The sequence below is a fragment of the Eulemur rufifrons genome, chromosome 7 (assembly GCF_041146395.1).
Source record: "Eulemur rufifrons isolate Redbay chromosome 7, OSU_ERuf_1, whole genome shotgun sequence".
Classification (NCBI taxonomy): Eukaryota; Metazoa; Chordata; class Mammalia; order Primates; family Lemuridae; genus Eulemur; species Eulemur rufifrons.
This window is the reverse complement of record NC_090989.1, coordinates 160424349-160441531: the sequence shown is the minus strand read 5'-3', so window position 1 is coordinate 160441531 and position 17183 is coordinate 160424349. Positions and strand designations below refer to the sequence as shown.

General features: G+C 42.8%; 1 protein-coding gene across 2 annotated transcripts in view; it reads left to right on the top strand.

Moving 5' to 3' along the window:
- The first annotated feature begins 511 nt into the window (after window positions 1-511).
- The window catches only part of ERC2 (ELKS/RAB6-interacting/CAST family member 2), an 887395-nt gene continuing 870723 nt past the window's right edge, over window positions 512-17183 (top strand). For both annotated transcript variants that reach the window (XR_011233902.1, XM_069473718.1), the window contains exon 1: window positions 512-721. The gene's annotated coding sequence lies outside the window, so the exon portion shown is untranslated. The remainder of the gene's footprint in view (window positions 722-17183) is intronic.

The following is a 17183-nucleotide window of genomic DNA, read 5'->3' as shown; positions in this document are numbered from 1 at the left end:
TATCTTATGAAATCCCTTCATGCTCCTAAAGAACATTAAAGCTGACGGAAGGGTGCCAGGACATGGGACTCCCGAACCCCACTCTAGCTTAACTTAAAAGATAAGTGGCATCCCTGCCCGCGTCGCCAAAGCCACCTGACAAGTCCCGGGGGTGCCTGGCAGCTTTTGGAGGGGATTTCCCAGGAAGGGGCGTCTGGGACAGAAGACTGGGGCCAGGTGCTTCGCGACGGCGCCTGCAGGGAGCAGGCGCTTCGAGGACCCCTGCCGCCCCACCGGGCCAGGGCCCGGCGCTCTCTGCTGCCCCCCGCGGAGGCGCCGGGGCCCCAGCCCCCGCCCCCCCAGCGGCTCCTCGGGAATGCTGGGAATGTGAGTCAGGGCCTGGGCGGGCGGGCGAGCGCCGGCCGGCCGGGCGGGGGCCCCGCGGAGCGCAGCGCCTGGCAGCGCCGCGCGAGCGCGCGTCTCGGGACTGCGGCGGGTGCCGCCCCCTCGGCCGCCGGCCCCGCCCGGCCCCGCGCCCGGCCCCGGCCCTCAGAGTGGTATCCTCCTCCTTCCCTCCCTCCCTCCCCGCTCCTCCTCATCTTCCTCCGCCTCCCGCTCCTGCTCGCTCGGGCTCCGGCTCCAGCGCCGGCTCCGGCTCCGGCTCCTCCCGGCCGCCCGGGGCCAAGGCGACGTGAGGTTGTAAAAATCCATGTGGGACGGCCCCGGGGCGAGCATTGGAAAGGTGAGACGCCGCCGACGCCGGGGCCGGGGCCGCCGGGTGCCCGGCTCCCTCGGGGCGCCCGTGCCGGGCATCCCTCGTGCTGGGTCCCCCTCGCTCGTGGGGAGCTGCAATGCGTTATCGGGGGGAGCCTAGGGGTGAGCCATCCGCCTCCTTCGGGGCTTTCTCGGGCGCGTGAAGGGATGGGGCGGCCTAAGGGCGGATTTGCGGTGATGTATAAACCCCTGGATTGGAACAAGTGCACGGTTCCCTCTGGCGCGCGGGCGCCGCTCGCTCGCTCCGGCGGCCCGGCCACCTCCCGCAGTCCGTCTCCGGCGGGCACTCTCACTGCCATCGCCTTTCTTCTCTCCAGAGCCCCCTCTTTCGCCTGGCTTCCCCTCTTGCCTCGAGGGGTGGAGTGTTCGCGGGGGTGGGGGTCTGGAGGAACCCCAAGTGGAACAAAGTGGAGAAAGGTGGAGCCCCATCCCAGGGGGTGGGGTGCCTGGTTGCCTGGGTGGGCTCCGAGGGGAGCGTGTTTTTTGCAAAAATCCCTGTCAGGGAAAATGAAGCCGTATTTATCGGGGAGGGGTAGGGGGTGGTGTATGAAAAGGAATATGATGTGAAATTAAACTGAACAGCATTCCTTCCCTCCTCTTCCCCATCTCCTAATTACACAAGAAAAAGGGTACTTCCTAGGGTGTACCTAATTAAGAAAAAATACTGTACGAGCCTTTGAAAGATCATCTTATGACAGTGAAGATTAAAGGCTGCTTTGGTGCGGGATAATAAAATAGCGCTCGTAAACTCTCCGTTCGTCCCTGCCTTATTTATTTTGTACTTAAGGGTCTCTCTTCTCCTTGCCAGAGGGGGAGGGTCCGCTCTGTGGGGAGAGGATCGATTAGGCGGCTACCTGCCTTTGCTGGATGAAAGGCAATTTACTCCCCGAGCGGTGAATTGTCAGTTCCCTCTGAGATTGACAGCCACACCTGCCACTTACGTGGGTAGAACGAGGACCGGTGGAACCCCAAGAGCCAATCAATGCTCGGGAGAGGAGGGCAGCTCCCACTTGTCATGGTTAGTTTCCTGGTTGGCTCTTTAAATCAGTGGTTTTCCTTAACCATTGGTTTCCACCGGGTATGGGGCTCCAGCTGTGAGAGACAGACAAGCGGGAAGAAAACTCTTCGGAAATGGGCTTAGAAGCAAGTATATTTGACCTGTGTTTCCTTGCCTCCTCCCCCCGACCCCTGATTATTAGTTGTAGTAGTTGGGGATGCTGAGGCCATTGGCTTAAAAATGAAATGGACCTGGGTAAAGAATGAAATGGGGAGTGGTGGTGTTAGAATTGTTCACCCATTCCTCCAGAATTGCAGCCTTTATAAGAGACACCGTTTACTGTTAAGCTATCTGGGAAAAGGGTGTGGCACTTTGTCTCCTATGGTCACTTTTGTCCTTGTAAAGTCACATTGTTTCTCAATATACAGTACTTGGCTCCTGGCTCTATTGGATGGATTTGTAAGATATTTTTGAAGCCGGCAAATGTTCTTTATTAGGATTAACGTTAATAGAAGGGATTCTTTTAGTTCTGACAGTGAACTCAACTTCTGGAAGTGAGGGCTGCCTTGTTCTCTTTTGAAGAATGTCAGTGTGGTGGTGGGGTCAAGCCATATTCTTTCTGAGGGGCAGAAGAGTTTGCTTTTTTCCTAATGTGAGCCATCTTGTTGGTTTGCTTCTGTGCTTTAATAAAAGACTTTCACGATTTTGGGGAGGAGGGAGGTGTGAATGGTGGTGGTGTCATGGATTTCACCAGCAAGACTTTCATGGGTGGATGAATCATGGGCGAAGGACCAGATCCTTCTAAATTTTCTATCAGTGAAAGGCTAATTTTTCAACACCCTTCTCCCTGAATTCACTTAAAAAAATTACTGGTTGATCCAGGGAGCTGTCACCTTATAGAAGCTGTACCTGGATGTGAACATAATGCTGTAAATTTAGCATTTCATGAACAGATTGTGAGCCAGAATACGCTGATTAGGATGGTCTTCATGTGGAAGACAGGTTTGTCAAGGCAGTATTATTACTGTTACCATCATCATCATCATCATTGCATATGCTAGCACTTTGGAGGGTCCTTTACATGCATTATCCTTTTTAAACCTTGCAGAGCCCCCGTGAGATAGGTACCATTATTATCCCCAAATTACCGAAGAGGAAACTAAAAGGAATTAAGTATCTTGCCATAGTTCAATGTGACAGCAAGATCTTGAGCCCAGGTTTGTCTGACCCAGAGCTCATGACCTTGGCCATGGCCTTGAATTCAAATTTTGGTTGTGTAGCCTGCATGTGTCCAGTCTGAAGTGTGGGTTCTCCTAGCATACATAGAGCCTATCCTTTTAAGAGTTCACCGTGGTGTTGACTGTCCTTGCACCAGCCTATTTGCCTTTCCATTTGAAGGCTGTTGCTTCCGCCAACAGGCAAATTTAGTAACTTTGTGTATTGTCTAGTAGATCAATTTTGGCCCAATGGAAATTTAGTTCTAAACTTGATGATGATGACTTAAAAGAAGGTAAAACAAAACAAAATCCATGCTCTTCCATTTTTCTTGATACCTTAAATTTCCAATTGGAGTTTTGAATAAATCTTGTTTGAATAAATGCTTTTAACATCATTCAATTTGCTTTTTTCTTCCCTAAGGTATTAGAGGGTTTTTTTGTTTTGTTTTGTTTTACCTACAAAGAGACCTTTTTCATTAGTGATTAAATATAATTATATTCAAAATTATTCTCTTAAGATAGTATGGCCCTCTTGTTTTATTATGTTGAAAAAACCACAAGACATAATCCTTATCAGTCTCCCCATTGGTGAAACTCAATGGTAGAGGTTTGCCAAAACAGGTATCCTGAAAAATGAGTTAGGTGAATGGTGTTGGAATCCATAAATTCACCTGAACAGTTAGTCTTTCACTTTTAGGTTGACTCATACAATCTGCATTTCTGTTTTATTGAGACATTCTTTAGCCTTTTTATGTATTTGTTTTTTTGTCAGCTAACATTTTGGCTGTCACATGGAGCACCTACTTGCCAGCAGTTCAGTTTCAGCAATGTTTATATTATTCCTTGATATTTTATTATGATCTTTCTTTTTTCTTTCTTTCTTTCTTTTTTTTTTTTTGAGACAGGGTCTCACTCTGTCACCCTGGGTAGAGTGAATGGCATCATCATACCTCACTACAGCCTCAAACTCCTGGGCTCAAGCAATCCTCCTGCCTCAGTTTCCTGAGTAGCTGGAACTACAGGTGTGTGCTACCATACCTGGCTAATTTTTTTTTCTTAAATTTTTTGCAGAGACAGGGTCTCACTATGTTGCTCAGGCTGGTCTCAAACTGCTGACCTCACATAATCCTCCCACGTTGGTATCCCAAAGTACTGGGATTACAGGTGTGAGCCATCATGTCCGGCCCTTCCCCTGTACTTCTTATTGCCTAAAACAAAAAACCTTCTTACATGTGAGCCCCTGTTTACTACTTGCATCCCAACATACCCCTCACTGATATATACCTTCTCAAGAGCCCCTCATAGTAGATGCTATCAAACCTATTTTACAGGTAAGAACATCAAAAATCAGAGAGGTCAAGGACTTGCCAGAGATCACACAACCAGTAAGTAGAGGAGTTGGGGATCAAAACAATGTCATTTTGACGTTTGGGTCCATCATCCCACCTGTGGCCAGGCAGGATAAGTACCATAGTGAAGATAATGTTAGGAAAGTAGGTTTGGAGTAAGATTGAGGAGGCAACTGGATTCCAGGTTGAAAAGCTTGAGTTTGATTTCATGGCCTAGTAAGTACAAGATGATTGAAAAAGACAGAGCCTGGAGGTTGGGACACCCTTGAGGCTTAAGTACGTGACACACACTGCTTTGGTGTGAATGAAGGCAGAGGGAGAGCTGAGCACAGAGCATAGCTGGGAATGCGAGAAGAGAATGGAATCAGGTGAACATAAATCATAGTCAGCTGTTAACCTGTAATCTTCTGAGAATAAAACAAAAGTCTCCTGAAGGTTGATATTAACTTCTACTGGTGGCTTCCCATTTGCCAGGGAGTAGGGAATGAGTAATATAGAGAATTGCTAATGGCATGTGAATCACTATTTAGTGCTGTAGGATGGGTGCTTCTACCCATTGCTGATACCATTTAGTGAGCCCTTGCTGATCTCATATGACATGATTTTAGTCTGGGCCTGGCTGCATTGTGCCAGTTAGAGGTAGCAGAGAGGACGGGTAAGGTCAGAGGGTGCTGCAGAGGTACAACAGACTTTGTCAATGGACTTATTTCTGCCTGTCATCTGCTAACCATTCCAGATCTTTCTGAGGGCTAGAGTGGGGTCATTTTCATTTTCTGGATCTCACTCTTTTTGTTTTCTCTGTTACTACTTTTTAAGTCTGTAAAATAAAAGATTAGGTTTATATTAGTTGCTTTCAAATCTTTTTCAGCTGTTAAAACTTTTTTGTTTCCTAAATAAAAGTTTATCTGGACCCTCAATATATTTATAGAAAATAGAGTTGTACTGAAAATTTAGGGTCCAGATTTATGTTGTCTTAGACATCTTTATGTTGAGGCCACTGCTCTAAAATGATACCTGGTCAGGATTACGTGAACCTTACAGCTATCCAGACATTTTATTTGATCATCCTCTTTAACAAATCCCTTTATCATTCCACAGCTTGTGTCTTAGTATCGTCTGTGGGAGAGACTACTAATGTTCCCCATTGCCATTGTTTCTCTCCTTCAGGTATGTGCCGGAGGTGACTTGTATCACTTCTATGCTAGAACGTTTAATTTCCAGTGTGAGGCCATCCAGTGTTCTCTTCTACTGCTGTGATGATCATGGAAGCACATGTTGAGATGGAGCCTCCATCTGCCTCAGCCCCTGAATCCACTAAATGAGCAAAGCTTGTAGTCAACTGCAGTTGGACATATATTGTGACCAAGTAGACCTTTGTTGTTTTAAGCCATGGAGATCTTGTGATTGTTGGTTTCTGCTGCACTTTTCAGTTTATCCTTACTGATGCATCATCTTTTAACACATCTGCTAAATTTTATGTAACTTACTTTTTGGGTACCTTCTGGATTAACCTGAAGCCTGGCCAACTTGTCCTTCCTTTCTGGTTAGGAAAGCAATGGGCAGGCATCTACCTCAGCTGTCCATGCAGGTTTCTGTAATAATAGATTCTTTGAACTGGAATACTTATGCTCAATAACATCTGTTTTTATGTAAAAAAAAAAAAAAAAGTCTTGGCCGGGCGCGGTGGCTCACGCCTGTAATCCTAGCACTCTGGGAGGCCGAGGCGGGTGGATCGCTCAAGGTCAGGAGTTCGAGACCAGCCTGAGCGAGACCCCGTCTCTACTAAAAATAGAAAGACATTATATGGACAACTAAAAATCTATATAGAAAAAATTAGCCGGGCATGGTGGCGCATGCCTGTAGTCCCAGCTACTCGGGAGGCTGAGGCAGTTGGATCGCTTAAGCCGAGGAGTCTGAGGTTGCTGTGAGCTAAGCTGACGCCACGGCACTCACTCTAGCCTGGGCAACAAAGTGAGACTCTGTCTCAACAACAACAACAAAAAAAAAGTCTGAAGACATATTGTGTAGTGCACCTTACTTTCTTAAAGAAAAGCCTTTAATGCCCTATTGCTTTTTTTTTTTTTTTTGAGACAGAGTCTTGCTCTGTTGCCCAGGCTGGAGTATAGTGACCTCATCACAGCTCACTGCAACCTCAAACTCCTGGGCTTAAGTGATCCTCCTGACTCAGTCTCCTGAGTAGCTGGGACTACTGGTGCGTGCCATGATGCCCAGATAATTTTTCTATTTTTTGTAGAGACGGGGGTCTTGCTTTTGCTCAGGCTGGTCTTGAACTCCTGGCTTCAAGCAATCCTCCTGCCTAATACCCTCAGATTGTTAGGATTACAGGCGTGAGCCACAGCGCCCAGCCCCTATTGCTTTTTAAAGTAATAGAATCTGTGTGGCTTGGAGAGAAATAATGATTATTGATTACCATGACAATGCCTATTATTGATTGAGTACTTAGTTATTGATTTGTAAAATATTTATTGAGTATATACTTTATGATAAGCACTATAGGTATAGAGGTGAACCATAGATAATTCCTTGCTACTTAGAGCTTATACCCCAGTTGGAAGTTGTGGATCAGTTTGCTCTGTTCTATGAAGGGTACCGTTTATTGAGCATTTACTATGTGCTGTGCTAGGTGCTTTATATTGCTCATTTCATACTACCTATAAAGGTAAGTGTATTATCCCATTTTATAGATGAGGAAATTGAGGCTCAAAGAATATGATAAGCTCCATAAAGGTAGGAACTTTTGCCTTTTGCTGTATCCATGATGACAAGAAGAGTGTTTGACACAATAAATATTTGCTAAATGAATGAAGGAACAGAAGAACTTGCTCAGAGTTAATGCTGTGGCAGAGCCAGAATTTGAACCCACATCTGCCTGCCTCTCAAGGCTGCTAAATTATCACTGGACTAAGTTGGAGCAATGTGTGGCCCCACAATTGCAACAGAAGCAACCACCAAGTCCCACCACTGTCAATGCCAAAAGCACCAGGAAGAGCTAGGCTGTCTCACTTTTACAGCCAGGCCTGAGTCTTTGTGTGATTTTCTACACATTTCCTCAGCTGGGGAAGCTCAAGGCCACCACCTCACTGACTTAATCACTAATATATTTGGTTACCCCTCTCTTGGGTCAGTTCAACTTCTGCCCTAGTTGAATTTCCTCAGCACTTGGCTGGCCAGTTCCCAGGGCTGTGCCCCAAGTTCTGCTCTTCATCTCTTGGGTATTCATTCTCCACTTAAATCTTCCTGATTTGTTGTTTTGAAGTTCCAGTTCCTCTGTTCTTGAACTCATATTGACTCTGCCAAGCAGAGTTCATCTTGGTCAGATCCCAGGAAATTCTGTACTTGCTGGCACCTAGTGGGCACTCAACAAAATTAAAAAAAAAAAAAGAGAGCAAGCATGCAAGAAGAAAGGAAATAAAGGCAGCCAGCACTTTCAGGAAGGAACTAAGTGATTACTTTTTCTTGGAAATCAGTGGTGAGATTATGGCCCCACTGGATAAAGAGTATGGGTTGGAAGGGCATCTCTGGGATACCCCTGTAGATCAAAGGCTCGAAGGCCAGTGGCAATGTTTGTAGACACCTTATACCAGCAGCTTTATTTTGCCATGGTTCATGAGAGTCCACATTTTGCTGACTTAATTCTCCTGTGTGTGTGCGTGTGTGTGTGTGCGTGTGTGTGTGTGTGTGGTGGGGCAGGGCGGAGTCTGGTAGCACTACTACTCTATTCCTGCCTTACTGCTTTCTGCCCCCAAAGGTAGTTGTCATTCTGTGATTTCAGGGTATGAATGAGTTGCAAGCAGCAAAGTGCATTCCCCTAAATGCATTAGGAGTAAACTATTAATTCAAAGCAAACTAGTGGGTCAGAAGACAAGAGCTTGAATGGGAATTGAGCAATGTGACTGTTCTTTAAGAATACTCAGATGCTTATGCAAACCGTGAGAGACATTTCTGCTAAAATGGTATGACTAATTATAGCAAAAGAACAGGGTTTCATATAAGAAATTAAACCTAGTTGTGCACTGTGGTTATTAGTTCTTATATGGTGAATTTCTCTATAGCAAGGTGGGTGTGGTCAGGCTGGGAAGTTCATCCTCTGTGGGCCCGAGGTGACTGAAGGTGGGTTTGGGGTCTGGGAGCTGCTCTGGGGGTGGAGAGTTGAGCGGCACTGCAAGATGTGAGGTTGGGCTGGTCCCGGGATCCCTGTCTTTTTTTTTTTTCAGTGATCCTGGTGGGTATCAAACTCCTAGAAAGATGGCTTTCTGTGCTTGGTTTAAGGCAGATTAGCCATGCCCTGTCCTGCCAGCTGGCTCCAGCTAACTGTCCTCACCTCGAGAAGCAAGACTTTGGTTCAAGGGGCAGGTGTTGACTCTTTCACGTTCACCTCTCAGGAGAGAGTTTTTGATGTCTTTTCTTCCCTTCTGGTGATGTGTGTTTTTTCTTCCCTTCTAGGCTGCAAAGTTTCCTCCTACCCCTTCTTTGTTCCCCATTTTGGCTCTTTCTCTCTCTTGTTCCTGGAGCCTCTCCCTGGGTGCAAGCAGGAGGTTGGGTAGTGAATGGAGGACAGGTTGGCATTCTTATGGGCTCATTGAAAATAGGTCCTGTTTGATGCTGGGTGGATACAAAGGCAACTGGGTCTTGGTGGCTGCTGTTCATCACGCTTGTGAGCATGGAGCAGTGAGCAGGGGCACGCAGGGGAATTCTTTACCATTTTTGTTAAGGCAGAGAAAGAGCTGTCTTTTTATACACAGGCTTTGAATGCATTGACGGGCCACCTTGAATTCACAACATGAATAGTTGCTTAGAATAACTTCAGAGCAGATTATTTTGGATACAGAGATGTAGCGCTGACCTGGGGTCAAGAGACCTAAGTTCCCTTTCTGGCTTTGCCACTATTTTCTCCTTATTTGGGATTTCTGTTTCTCTGTCATCTGGTCCAACTTTCTTCAAAGGCCCTCTTCCAGATCTGTGATTTTTTTTTTTTTTTACAACAGTTTCTTCATGCTGAGGTTCAACTAAGTAACTATTATTTTATTAGATATTTTAACCTGGAAAACAGGAATGGCTGGTGTGCCTTCATGATGGACATTATTAACAAAGAATTAAGCTGTTTTATATTATCTGTTCATCATTTGTGCATGTGCTTGCTTCGTGCCAGTCCTCTTCTGGGCACAAAGGGGACTGTAAATAGAGCAGGTGATTTTGGGGGGCTCAGGGATTGTGGTGTCTAGTGGAGCTCCAGACAAGTAAGCAGGCGGTAATGGGTGCCTTTGTGGGGGAGTGTCCAGTTGTCATGGAGGGCTTGGGAGATTCGTGGGTGAAGGAAGGTTCCTGAAGAAGGTAACACCCAAGGTGTCAGTGAAGGGTAAGTGGAAATACTGGAATAGGGAGGCTTTGGACTTGATGGTACAAATAACAGTGGGAACAGCATGTGCCAGGCCCAAAGGTGAGTGAGAGAATGGGAGATTCAGGGTTTGGGGAGGTGAAAGTAGGTAGACCTGTAGAGCTGGAGTTTAGCTTGGTCAAAGGTGGAGGATGGTGAGAGAGGCCAGAGAGTGTGACAGGGCATGAGGACTCTGCAAGCCATTAGGAGCTGGGGCTTGAGCTTAACCTTCAAGAAGTTTCCAGTAGGGGACTGACACAACCAGAGATCCTGGGTTCTCTTTATTCTCCTTTTATGCTGCTTTTATGGCAACGGTTGCCTGCTTTTGGTGCTTGTGGGAGTGCAGGGCTTGAAACTGGGATGAGGGGGTGGCAGACCTGTAGAACAATAGAAAGATTGATTGTGGCCTTGGGAATCCTAGCAGTGCCCATTCTGATTTCATTGATCAATCGCAATTTATGAAGCCTTAATAACTTTCAGAGACCATTTTCCAGGTGAGGAAAAAAATCTCCTGATAAAAGATTTGCAGCGGGACTCCACAGCACAGTTGATTTTGGGAATCTCTACAAATATCGTCCAGGACCAAGATCTTTTCAGTGAGTTTTAAGCAGAGCACAGAGAGTACAGATCTTTTTTTAAAATCTTTGCATAGGTTTGCAGTTAATGGGTGGAACGAAACTGCAAACCTTTGGTAGGCTAATAGAGGGAAATACTAGGAGTAATTTATAGTGTACAGCCTCTGAAAGTGGTATTAGAAAGTTCATGAATGGAAATGGTGTAATTATTCCCTGAAATGTGCAAGATTGGGGGTTATGAGCTAGAGCACTATTCCGTGTCCCATGGATACCAGCTGCCTCTGACTTTACTTTGGTATGATTTACACTTTTTTACATTATATGTTAATGTAAACTGCCTTTCATATGTTAATCTTAACTTCTGTGCCTCAATTTATGAATGAACAGTTTGAGCTATTATATCATGACCTTACCTGCTGACAAGTAAGTAGTTTTATTTCATCAGCACCACCATATTTGTCTAGCAGAGTTTGTGCAATCGCTTGAATATTTCTTGAACTTTGTCATTATTTTATAGGTGGAAAATGGAAAAATGTAGGCAGTGATATAGGGAGAAGTATGAACCTCATAATGTAATTGAGGCAAAGATTGAACCATTAGACATGCCCAATATGGCTGGTTTTTGCTTTAGTCAACTTAAGTTGGCCAACTATGTATAATTGTGAGGAATAAGAATAAAGTTAAAGGCTGCGTATGTATGAAATGTTGGGGAAAAGCTTTAGGGATTATGTTAAAGGGCAAGAGGTAATTTGGGGATTTTTATCATTTATTTGTTTTTGGGAACAGAACTTCTTTTTAACATGTATGTTTAGTCAACTTTTGTTTGTTCAGCTTTTAAAATAATGTATCTTAGAAAGGCATTTTCTATAAAAATAAGGTACAGAAATTGGATTTTTCATCAGTCTTATTTAAGAGAGTCCACCAGAGTCAGTAACCCGTTCCTTTGATTTGCTAGGTGGCATATATGATTCTCTATGTATTCTGGCAAAAGTAAAGAGAAACCAAAGCAAATAAAATGGTAGTTGGCAAATGATACACTGCAATGGAATTTCATGATTCCATGGTTTTGTTGGTTAGAATGGTGCCCTGTGGAACTAGAAAAACGCTAAATGTATCCTAGTCTTCACCATAACCCTTAGTGGCTAAGATGGTACATTCAGAGCCAAAGAGAGAAAGAGATAAGAAAGTTTGTATACAGTTGACTCCACAACCCTCTAATTCCCTAGGTCACAGGGGAATGGTGGTGACCTGTCTGCCATGGAGGGTCAGGCTGGTATCTGGAAAGCTTATCTAACTTCCTTTGTGGGCTCATCCCTCTTCTAGGCAAAGGATTGAGTTCAATTCAGACTTTCAGTTCCTTTTACTATCTCTTGTGGTTAAATGGTGATTGCTAAATCCCGGGATGTATTAATCAGGTAGAAGATGGGAAACTATTGGCTCTTGGATTTCTAATTTCTTCCTGAAGCTGAGAGATATATTTTATATGTCTTCTGTCAAAAAGGCAGATAATTATTGGACCAGAAGTTTGAGAAGCTCATATTAAGTATCTACTACGAGTCAGGCATTGTGCTAAGCACTTTCAAGAATTATCTCATTTAATGTTCACAGTAATTCCATAATCTAAGTGTTATTTTTCTTGATGAGGAAATTAATGTTTAGAGAAGTTTAAGAAATTTGCCTAGGTGTCATAGTTGAGTTTTCTACGGAAGCAGATCCTAAGACAAGTATTCTAGTCCAAGCAGTAATTTGGGATGTACAGGGAACCGTAGTAGGTGAATGAGGATATGAGACCGGTAAGAGAAGGCAGACAATAGATGGGGCATTATTCAGTTGCTGTAGCGGTCACTGGAGTTTAACCCCATGAGGAAATGTGTAAAATACCTGCCTTTGGATGTTCTCATATGAAGGGTAAGAATATAGGGATGTGTAACCACTAGCTCAGGTTAGTTGTTTTTTTCTTTCCTTTTTAAAAATTTATTTTTTATTTTGGTAAAATATACATACATAAAATTTACCATTTTAACCATTTTAAAGTATACAGTTTGGTAGTATTAAGTACATTTACAATGTTGTGCAGCCATCACCACTATCCATCTCCGGAACTTTCTCATCATCCCAACTGAAACTCCGTATCTGTACCCATTAAATAACAACTCCCCATTCTTCCCTCCCCCAGCCCCTGGAAACCACCATTCCACTTTCCATCTCTGGATTTGACTATTCTATCTATCTAGATATCACTCATATAAGTGATATCATGCAAAATTTGTCCTTTTGTGTCTAGCTTATTTTACTTAGCATAAGGTTTTCAAAGTTGGTCCATGTTGTAGCATATATCAGAATTTCATTTCTTTTTAAGGCTAAGTAATATCCCATTATATGTATATATCACATTTTCTTTATCCATTCAATGTCAGTAGGCATTTGGGTTGTTTCCACCTTTTGACTATTATGAATAATGCTGCTATGAACATGGGTATATAAATATCTGTCAGCTGTTTTTAAGGGTGGTTAATTCCCTGGCACTTCCATCCTGCCCCTGCAAGGGAAGACTAGCTTCTCAAGGATCAAAAAGGCCCTCACACAGAGATATTGGCAGTGGGAAGTCCCTTGGGGCACTCTAAGATGTTCAGGTCAAAGAGACATTGGTACGCATTTATAGCATCTGCTCACAAGATCCCAATTCAAGTAAATAGAGAAACTAGAATTTATTTGAATCTTGGGCTCTTGGCCTCAAAGCCCATGCTCTTACCTGCTTTACAATGAGCTGCTTTTTAATTATAAGTATAATAGTGCTGAGATATGAAGATGAACGAGACATGTTCTTGCCTTCAAGGAGCTATCAGGGTTGAATCAGATATCTGTCTTGCAGAAGGCTCAAGTAAAGACAGTGACATCACTTGGTGTGATCTGGAATTCACAAAGCCAGCGTAAGATGGGATCACAGGTGGCAAGTGTGTGGATTCCCTTTCTCTTGGCCTCCTGTGGTGAGGTTTGCCTGGGCCAGGCACAGCTGAACTCTTCCCAGGGCAGTGTTGCAGGACGGGCACTCATTCATACCTGTGCTGACCATACACACAGTCATGAGTTCCAGCCCACATCCCTGGCATTCACTATTTGTGCTGTTTGTACAACTGTATCATCTCATAGCAGAACTGACGCTCCTTTGAGCCTTTTCAATGATCGCCTTCATCTTGATGTCCAACCATCAGGAGTAATTATTTGTCAGAAAAGAAATCAGAACACAGGAATGATAAAGAGAATACATTTGGAGGCAGTGAAAATGGTTGTATGTATCGGTGTCTGAAAATACATTATTTACAAATGATTTGCATCTATCTAGAGACCTAACATGAGATATTCTGTCCCTGAAAGGGTAACATGACTTAGATTGGTAATCGGCAAAAGGAAGAAAGAAATGAGAGATAAATCAGTGAGAAAATGCTGTCCTATATTTTAACCTAAATGTTGTTATAAATATTTTGTTTTAGCACTGCATTCATGGTAGCTGGGTGTGTTGTTAGTCAGGTATTGCTAGGTTGTGCTGAGCTAACAAAGGACCTCCAAATCTCAGTGGCTGCTTTCTCTCATGGGTTGTCCATGATTCTGCTCTGTGCTGTCTTTGTTCTAGGACCCAGGTTGAAGGAGCCTTTCTTGAACAGGCCATTCTTATGGTAGAGAAGGAAAAACAGCTACCCACAAGATGGCTCTCATAGCTACTGTTTGGATAGGGCATGTGTTACTTCTGCTCACATTTCATTGGCCAAAACAAGTCACATGGCCAAGCCAGATGTCAATGAAGCAGGAAAGACCCTTTTCCTACAGAAGGGAGATTGTAGGGATAAGCTCAGGGGCAACATTCACCTTTAGTTTATATAAATGTTTCCTCTTGAAGCACAGTTAATTATGTACCCATGTGCTATGGTGAGGAGTTTGAACATTATTCAGGTATCACTGGGATGAAGACAGTGTAAAAAGTGGCCATTTACAACCATGGTCCTGGGATGTTAGGGAATTCAGGTCAGATTAAATAAAAAGTCAGTATGCCACAGGACATCTCTGGATCCCCGTCATGCCATAGCCCTGTGCTGCTGGCTTTGCTCACACAACAGCATTTCTGCTGGAGGCACTGTAGATTCAAAGTTTTCTCCCCAAGTCACAGGCTCACACTGCCTCTTCTCCTTCTCCCAGTGTTTTCCATTTCTTTCAACCGACCAGTCCCATCTCCATAAAGCTTTAAACTTCTAAAATAAATTAATTGTGTTAAAATTGCTCAAAATGAAAAAAAAAATCTTTATTAAAAGGAAAAGTACTTCTGAAGCATTTTGTGATTGTTTTGAAATTTAAATGACAAATCTAAAGAGTGTTTTGTTTTTTGGAGAATAGAGTACAAAGAGTGACCCATTATCAGGAACCCTGATCTTAAGTGGAGATGAAAGAACCTGAAAGAAACTTGTCTGGTAACTTAATATGTATTTCAACTTGAGTATCTTGACTAATTGTACCATAATTTGGAAATATTTGTTGAGTGCTTGCTATTTGAAGGCATTAAGTGTTGTGGGGGAACATAAAGGTAACTCAGACTGTCAAAGGTAACTGCCACCGTCAAGAGCTCACAATCTACTATAAGAGTTGGACAAATTACTGTGTGTATATATAGGATTTACTAAAAATTCATTAAAGCTATACTCATTCAGGTGTCTCGTGGGGAGATGGTGAATATTTTGAACACATGATGCAACTTATTACATTGGCTAAAATTTTACTTTAACATGTAAAAATTTTTTTTGCAAACTTTTTAACCTTTTTAGACTCATTGCAAGATGTTTAATATTGTTATTCCTATTTTGCTTGTGAGGAAGAAACATATTGTAATAAGGGGTCTAATTTAAGAAAACGCAATGAGTCTGTGGTCAATATTGAAGATGATGATGGTTGTACTGAGTATTTACTAAGCCCCAGGCACTGTGCTAAACACTTCTGCATTCTCTGATTTAATCATTACTCACCTTATTTTTGTGAAGTAGCCATTGTTACACCTGAGGCCATTGTTACTGAGATACTTACTGAACTCTGAGAGGTTTGCTAACTTGCTGAAGATTAAACAGATAGTAAATGTGAGATTCAGGACTCAAATCCAGTGTATGCTCAATCACTTAGCCAAAGTTTCTCAAACTTGGATGAGATCCCTTTTAAAGAAAGTAATTTCTCATGGAACCCCAGGGTTGACTTAAATTATTGTTATTGTAACGATACATTTAATTGTATCAACATAAAGCTGGCGAGTTTTATTTTTAAGCTCTTACACCTTTATAAAACGTAAATCAATTTAGAAATTGGATATACTTCGTATTACGATACTAATTCAAATTAACAACATTAATTTAACTGCATTAACTAAATTGCTGCTTGTAGCTAGAATATGATGTTGGGCAGGTTCTTTGCCAGTCAACTGGTCTACCCTGCTGTATGCTGGGTGATGACTCAGTTCTCCTACCATATTCACAATATTCAACTTCTGTGAAACTTTGATTCATGCTGAGGAACTTGACATCCCTTTCACCCAGTAAGAATACATCCTTTAGACGCCCCAGTCCATCATCTTTCCGTCCTTGCTGCCCCACAGTGATTCCTTAGGGTACACCTTGGTGTTCAAATTCAATGCAGCTGCCCTGATGATCAAGAATGTACTTACATTTTGTTTTCAGATTGTTGAAACAAAAACAACCCCTCAGTTCTCATGAGATCTGAAAATTCTTTCGTATATATGACTGTGGATCTACCCTTCATCCCCAACTCTTGCCCAGGTTTAAAAAACTGAAATTTCCCCTCTCTGTTACTACACTGTTCTTCCTTTCATAGGACTCTCTCCATCTGAGACTGCTCTCTGTCACTCCCAGAAAGGCCTGCCTCTACTTCCCCTGTTCACAGCACCTGGCAGCCTTGCACAGCAATCAGAGTTGTTAATGTAAACCCAAATAAAGGGGCTATGACTCTCTTTTAAATAGAGAGATTTCGGTCTCTGGCATGTCAGAAGCCACATTACAGATTTGTTCTCTAGAAATACTTGTTGACTGGATCTGAACCATGTCTGGTGATTTCCCCTTTTATTTATTTTTATGTTAGATAAGCTCACCTATCCATTCATAGATGGGAGAACTGACTCAGTTACTTGATGATTTAATGTATTTACTCTTATTTACTATATTTTAATTTTTAGAGGGGTTTCTGTGTATCATTGAGCACCCTGAACTTGATCCTTGCTAAAGGCTCCCATGGGACTCCTCCGCAGTTATCAGCCATATTATTGAGAGACCTCAGAGTCAGGGCATAACATTTATTCTTTCTCTTCTTTCCAGAATACATAGATGAATGCTTGTCTCTGAAATTCACACATTGAAGCCATGCTCCACCCCCTGCTGTTGATTGTGGTCTTTTTTTTTAATAGCTTACAATCTTTGCTAACATTTTTCCTCCTGTATGTGATTATGTGTATATTCTTTTCTAGTAAAAAGCTATTTAGACATAATCCTTATGTTATTGTAAATGGAGCAAAATTTTGTATGATTGGATTTTTAGGGGCAAGAGGGTAGAGATGTTATTCTTCTTTCTGTCATTTTCTCTGAAACATCTGTTAGGTCACAGATTGAGGTTTTTTTTAGTGTAAGACCCAATAACTCCTGAATATTCTTTTTTGTAAGTATACTATAGCTAAATCTTTGCCAATTGACATTTTACATTTGCAGATTAAGGGAAATGCACAGATGTTTTAAAAATGAATCTAAAAACCTTAGTTATTTATCTCTCAGTGGAACCAGCTTAATTTGTTCCATTTATGAGACTTTATGAGGCAATGAATAACATTGTTATAATCAGCATGTTATATTAACCGTAATT